At 36.3% G+C, this 7,587-nt stretch overlaps 1 long non-coding RNA gene across 1 annotated transcript; it reads right to left on the minus strand.

Moving 5' to 3' along the window:
• Window positions 1–666: 666 nt before the first annotated feature.
• Window positions 667–7,377, minus strand: LOC128087986 (uncharacterized). Its single transcript, XR_008210101.1, has 3 exons — window positions 2,050–7,377; window positions 1,815–1,948; window positions 667–838 (listed from the first exon to the last, which is right to left on the minus strand). It is a non-coding gene; the product is annotated as an uncharacterized LOC128087986 (long non-coding RNA).
• Between the last annotated feature and the right edge of the window lie 210 nt (window positions 7,378–7,587).

Below are 7,587 nucleotides of genomic sequence, written 5' to 3' on the forward strand. Positions count from 1 at the left end.
GCCGTGATTGATAGCAAGGACTTTACACATCCTATTTCCTTTCCAATAATATGCCCTACCAGTGGTATACAGCTCCCACTTCAACACTGATGGATCACAGAACATTGGATCTTCGTCCTGTCACTGGTACATTACAGAATATTGCCTGCCCTGGTCTTCAGGCCATATTGACTGAAGTTAGCATTTCTGGTAGAAGCAGAACGATTGAAACATTTCTTTAGGAAGATGTTCTTTCCCTGCTTTTCAAAAAAGGGCATTTTGAAACTAATCAGTAGATTAGAATGTTAAAAGAAATCCCACCAAAACATGTATGGATAAAATGGAGTAGCAGGAACATGTATCATATGGAATTCAATCTTACAATCACATCATCATCTCTGCGATATGCCAGACTCAAGAAAGTATGTGTTTAGACCTTAAAGTCAATGGAAAAAACTGAACTGCAAGTACAGAACCATTAACTATAGCAATATTTATTATATAGTGTAAAAAATGATATAGTGATTTATGCCTGATGTGGGCAGATATTCATATAATATGTTTAGAAAAAAAGCAACAGATTGTGACAGTTCTAGTTTGAGAACAAAAAATTACATGAATTTAAACATAAGACTGCAAACAATGACTGTTCCTCAATACAAAGACAATTTTTAATTGAGAAGGAAGTAGATTCTTTTGGAAAGACACCATAAGTTTATTAAAGTACTTACTTAAATAGTGCTAAAACAAAACAGTGGAAACATTGGTGGCGTTAAGAAATAGCTCAGGGTTGTTTTTTCCAAGGACTAAAAAATGGCTAAACTATATTCCATTCCAAACATATATTTCCAATTGTGTCCTACAAATGAGAATAAAACAAACATTAATATTTTCATTCTTATCCTCTGTCCAGCCACATCATATTGAATCACAGCAGTGTAGAGGAATCCCTGCATCTCACCAAGGAACCTAAATGCAGTTACTTCCTAAGGACTATACAAACAACCAGCATTCAGGCACACAGGTTTGTATGAGAAACAAGGACGAAGAAGGGGCCACTGCTGCAGAGTTCATGTCCAGAAATTTAAATATCCAAACCCACTCTCCCTTTTCAATCTCTTTTTTTCCCTTTTTTTTCAGTGAAAGAAAAGGAAACAAGGCTCTCACCCTTTTCTGAGAGCTCTGGTAATAATTCCACTATGGATAAAATGAGAACTCTTCCTAGTGAAATCATTTAGTCACAAAGACTAAGGGAAATAAGGGGTTATATGATATCACAGATACTTGTCAAGAATGAATTACAGGGAAAAAAAAATTGCAAGGAGCAACAGAATGTGGATTTGAGCAATAGTTCTTGGTTTTATCAATTAATTCAACAATACCAGACGCTGGGGGGAAAATGTGTCTTTTCATTTGGCTTCTCAGATGCTGATCAATTCTTAATTATCTTTAACTGTATTGACCTACTCCCAGTGTTTGTGCCATATGCACTAATGAATGACATTCTAAAGAGCACAAGAAAGCAAGGGATTCATTTATTATTCACTTCATATAAATATATACTGTTACCCCTCTTTTTACCTATGAGGTTTGCCAAACTTTGGGACTGGCAAACCGTTTGTTTGAAGAGATGCTGATAAGGAAATAAGGAGTTTCTTTGATGCAGTCCTGTTTATTTACATCAAACTTTCAGAAAATATAAAATCCTTTAGTTATGGTAGCTCTTTGGTAGTTCCTCTCTTTTTTCCTTTCAGATTTCTGCTTTAACAATACAATAGCCAGAAAAACCTCAATAGCCTTTCATCTGCTTTTCTTTCATACTCAGAAATACTTACCCGCATTTGGGACTAAGCCTGCAGTTTTGTTCATTGAAGAGCCTTAACTGCTGTTTTTCCCCCACGGTGGTTGTGATTCTCTCTCTTGATGCAGAAAACAGTATCTGGTGGAGGAGGTGAAAGCATTGAGAGGTCTAAGCACAAAACATGAGAGGGAAAGTTCTGTTATGCAAGCAAATAGACGACGTCACTGTATATAAACAGAGAGAAAACACAGGAAGCAAAGAAAATATACTTGAAGAGATGAAACAGAAAAAGGAGATTCATTAGAGCACTTATCCCTGTTCACAATGCATTTTCTCCCATGGTGTTCATTGCTGTGTGCAAAAAGTTCGTGGAAGATAATTCCTCTTTATACTGGAAAAATTTAGAAATGAAATTTTTTAAAAAGATAATTTTTTTCCAATGCTGAGAAAAAAAGGGAAAGGATAATCTGAATTTGTACTTTGTTCAGCTGAAGATAGATATGCTTTTCTGTTTTCTGCTCTCATTTTCCTAAACTAACCTAATTTCTCTTGATAAGAGATTAAGTGATTCATTCTAGCTTCTGCCAAATATCATGGCAGCCAAAAATCTGTCAGAGCTGATCTTTTCCATGCTCTGCTATTCCTATGAGAGCAACTGGGACAGGTGCTTGGAGAAGGCTTTTCTGACTTTATGGAAGGGAAAGCTGAGGTCCTTAGGTCATGTTTTTTTTCTGCAACTTAATGGTTTCATACCAAACAGGAATCTGGCTTCAGAATTGTGATGGATGAGTTCTTTGTCTGATTCGTTGATCTGGATGGAGCAAGATAAGTGAGAACTGGTCTAGCATTTCAAACTAAAGTCTGTCAAACAAAAAAGCCTTTTTTCTATTGATGTAAATAAGAAAGAAGGTTACATGGAGTAACATCAAATGCACAGACAACTCAACAAGGTACCTACAAGTGTTAACAGAATGAAAACAAATCATATTTTCAGAAGCAAAAAAACAATCAAACAAAAAACCTGCCTGATCATTTGGAGTCTGCTTTGATATACGACATGTGATTTGAGTGCTTGGGTGCTTAAACTATGTGCATACCCTTTCCTGGATTCTACTCTAAGAGTAAAGTAACTCTAGTTCTCCTGGGCAAATACAAATGCGATAATAGCTTTCAAAGACTGCCATATAATAACAACGTGCCAGAAGACAAGTCACAAACTGAACTGAAATAGCATTTGTAGTGTCTTGACAAAATCAAGAGCTGTTCCAAGTACTTTTCACAATCTAGGAGTTTAATCCTGAACTGTATATGTTTTCATAATTTAGTGCTTTGAAAAGGATAAATTGCTCATCATCGATCATCTCATTCACAACTTTGGAATGTTCCAAGGATAAATGCAACTTTGTGTGTGGCAAGAAGAACAGTGATAGCACAGTTTACAGTTTCATCTCTGAAACAGAAATTCCATTTCCTACTATGGATTTCCAATGTTTTAAGTATCTTTAAACATTCTGTACAATAGAATTAATCTCTTTGCAGGCATATGTCTGCTTATGTAAGTGTCACTGCATCAAGGCCGATATGCTTGCTTTACCACATGGGAGAAAGAATGTGTTATTTTAATTTTCTCTTTATTGCTTTCATCTAAAAAACATTTTCCCTTTCTGGTCCATAGCTACATACATAACTAGGGTTAATGTAACCTGAAGAGGACATGAAGGCTGGGGGAAAGTAAGGATGTATCCACAAGAAAACACAGTGGCAGAGGTTCTTGCACTTCACCACTAAATGCAGAGTGAGTGGTAGCTTGTATCAAGTGCCTGCGCACAGATGGATGCAGTGTAGAACGTGATCAAGCAGAATTAGAAGTTCCTGTATATCTGCAGAGAAGTGATCTCACTGGGATACAAAAATGTGGTGGGATGGCTCATGTGACTCAAGCATTATGATGGCTTTCCACACAGATTTTTTTCATTCACCCACACTTTTCAGGAAAGTCTGACCGAAAACGCAAAGAGGAACAGTTGAGCTCCGTGTAAAAGAGTGGTTCAAATACACAGAGCTGTGCCCTGAAAAGAGTCATTAACAAGTCAGCTGGAGAAGGATGGCATCCATGGGAAGGGCCCCACATGGAGCAGGTGCAAAGAGTGACCATGAAGGAGCATCAAAGATGAATCATTATGGACTGACTGCAGCCTCCCATTCTCCTATACAGCCTCAGGGGATGAAGTATAAGAGATGGGTGGGTGGAAGGTGGCTTTAGTTTGCTCTTGGTTCTCTCTGCTCTGGTCTGTTAGTAATAAACAATAAATTATATTAACCTCCCTATCCAAACTCTCTTTCACTCATGGCAGTTAATTGGTGAGTGATCTCCCCATGCTTATATCACTCCTTGAGCCCTTTTTCACATTATATTCTCTTTTCTTTTGAGAGAGAGTGAGCAAATAGTGTGGTGGAGTCCAGCTGCCTGTCAGGATGAAACCACCTGGCACTTGAGGGGTTTTGAATCACTTCGATACATCTGGGTGAAAGCAATCCAGCAGGTTTCTGGACTGTTGGCAATTTTCTGGTACAGGGGATCAACAAACTGACTAGGTAAATGCTCTAATGGACCTTTTACTGACACTGAAGTAGGAACTGGTATGAAGGTCAAGGGCAGCCTTGGCTGCAGTGAACTGGATATCATAGCACTGAAATTCCTGAGAAAAATGAGCACAACAAACAGAAAACCCCAGGCCTGAGAAGATCAAACTTCAGTTTGGCCACAAATCTGCATGGCACAGGAGACAGTTTCAAACAAAAAGGTAAAACTTGGGAAAGCAGCTATATACCTGTAGAAAAATATGGCAAAGGTATTGTACACAGAAGGAGAGGTTTTCTTAACTCTTAATTTTGAACTTCAGGAGATCATAAAATCAGAGACTTTTTCTATCTTCATTTCTCTCTCTTTGACCATTGGTTGGAATCCCAATCAAATGAGTAAAAAAATAATAATTTTATGTATTTAAATATTAACACTGACTTTACAAAAGTAGTCCTTTTCCTTACTTTTATTTACTGATTTATCATTTAATTTTTCTAGGAAACATTTGGGCTCTTTTCTAAGATACTTAAGGCAAATAATATATATTTTAAATTTGCTTGGATACAAGTACAAAATCAAATCTTTTGTAAATCAGAACTGATAGCAGAAAAAATAATTTTCTGCTATAGTGCAAATAAGTCAAATGTTTAATTAAACTTGTTTACACAACACTATATATGCAACCTAACCACATCACATTACTACTCTAAAATATTTTATATCACTCTCAAGGTCTTTTAGACAAGAGTTCAAAGATAATTTTTTGCTTACTAGGGATATTTTTTTCCTATTTATGTGCCTTGAATATGTACAAAGTTAACTTTGAAAGAGGTGATGCACTCCCTCTGTGCTTTCCATATTGGGAGAAGTATTTTGGATATGTATGTTTTATCTTTATTTAAAAGGATTTCGCAAATAAATTGTCTCACACTTTTCTTCATGATCAAACGAGAAAAGACCTTGGCAAGCCAGGATCAAAAGAAATTTAAAAATAATCCCATAATAATTTGTTTTAGCAAAAACAAATATATGAAGAAGTCAAATAAGACTGAACAGACAGACGGCAAATAAAAGTCATAAATAAATAACAACAAATTTCTGACTGTGCATAAGATGTTTCATATAATACAAAGAACCTACTGAGAAAATCAGCTGCAAATATTGCTTTTATTCTTTTTATGTAAAACAAAGCTTTCTGCTTATGACTGAACAGTTCTTCAGTAAAGATATGTTATTTCTTGGGCTTTGCATGGACATTTTTGCCTTGTTATAGCTAATATGCTGGATAGGAATGTCCTTGGATTCAAAAATTAAAAGGCAAACAATAGATGCTGAGATGCCAGCTTTCTTAGTGCAACATTTTTCATATGAGTGATGCTCCAAAAGTAACGCTCCCTATTTTATTATGTTGGTCTTCCACATCAGAGGCAGATGCTGGTGGTGTGATAGTAGAGGTTGAACCTTCCCACCAACATTATGTTAAATTTTGTTGCCATGTGACAAATGGCAGCAGAAGGGCACTCTGCCAAGTTGGTGCCTGAAAAGGGGTGGAATTGAATTCCTCCACTGACATTCATCAACACTTACTGAACACTTCTGGAGACCAAACACTGGATGTGAGCACAGTGAGGCAATAGGTGGTGCATTCTAGCAGTAGTGACAGCGACAGTGGGTCACCTCCGCTGGTGTAGATAGTTAGAAGTACAGCATGCAGGCTCTTGTTCATCTCTCACAAAACTGAACAGCTAATGGAGGTGACTATCTTGAAAAATAGTGTTTAGTATCTGAGAATTTGCTTTATCAAATAGTGCTCCTGTGCACTTTGTATCTGTTATAGTTTCCATAGAAATAAATAGCAGACGTTACTTTCGGAATGATCTATGTCAAAAAACAGAGAAATAAAAATATTGATAAGTATTTAAGTTCAGCAATTGATTCAATATGTTTCAAAGGCTGTGCCCTTGTCCTTAGAAAGTGTGATAGCACAGTCATATTAGAACATCAAGCCTGCAAAGATTTAGGGATACTTTGTTTAGTGACTAATAGTACTGATTACCATGGAATTATCAGGATATAAAAGCTTATTTTGCTCATTATGCATGCTCTTAGGGAATGACAATGCTGTAAACATTCAGTAAACTCATCACTGTAGTAGATCAATAATTAAGTCAATCCACTTGAGGTGAAAAACTCATTGCCAGCTTTAACTTTCCATTTTAAAAAATCTCTGATATACTCAAGACAATCACTATAACATTGCACAGAATTCAATCAACATCAAATAGGGGAAGAGTGACTTTTGTAGCAGATGAATTTTAAAGCTTTGTGAGAAAGATCTCTGTGGATTCTTTTGAAAATCAAAAGAGAGAAGAAAGTTCTCCAAGCAAAAAAAATGAGCAATTTAATTAGGGTCCAGCTCTGAAACAGGAGCCGTTCAATTAGCTATAAAGAAAGCCTAGGGAAAGATACGTTTTATGGACAATCTCCTCTGTCAGTATAAAATTGGAATCCTGGCTGCTGGAATAGTTATTAAGGCTTAAGGAGCAAAATCTTAAATCAATTACCATTTGGCCTTAAATAGAGAGAAAAAGGAAAACGAAATGGATTAAAGTACACAGTAAATAGTTACTAACAACTTCTAATCCTAAACTTCAAAATAATGAGTCAGGAATGCATTTCAATGGATGTCCAAAATGATTTACAGTTTCATCATGCTTCTCCAATATTAATATTATCACAGATCCCCAAGGCTGATGTCAGACTTTTCAACAGATACTGTTCATACGCCTTCTGCAGTTTAAAGTCTAGGACAACAAGTAACATCAGAGAAGATAGAAGCTTAAGATCATATACACATATGCTACATGTGTGCCATATTATTTACCCATATCTGACAATTTCTGGCATTTTTTAGATAAGACTGGTGTGACAACTTGTTATTTAGGAAGCCAAACATCTCCCATTACAGTGTGCTGCATTTAGCTGCGTATAATCTTGGGGGGGAAAAAAAAAAAAAAAGCACATTAGTTTCAATTGAAATTCTTTGTTATTCCATGGCAAAACTTCAGGTAAACCTTTGTCAGGCTGATTACACACCTCCCCCTCTCCCCACCCCACCATGAGGATAACTATACAGTAATTTATATTATAACTCAAATGAAAGGTACTATGAAGGCTATTTTTTCTTTAAAAATTTAGTACTCAAGTGCTTTCACTTAAGGCT

This window comes from Tympanuchus pallidicinctus, unplaced genomic scaffold (genome assembly GCF_026119805.1).
Source record: "Tympanuchus pallidicinctus isolate F22 unplaced genomic scaffold, pur_lepc_1.0 scaffold1, whole genome shotgun sequence".
NCBI lineage: Eukaryota > Metazoa > Chordata > Aves > Galliformes > Phasianidae > Tympanuchus > Tympanuchus pallidicinctus.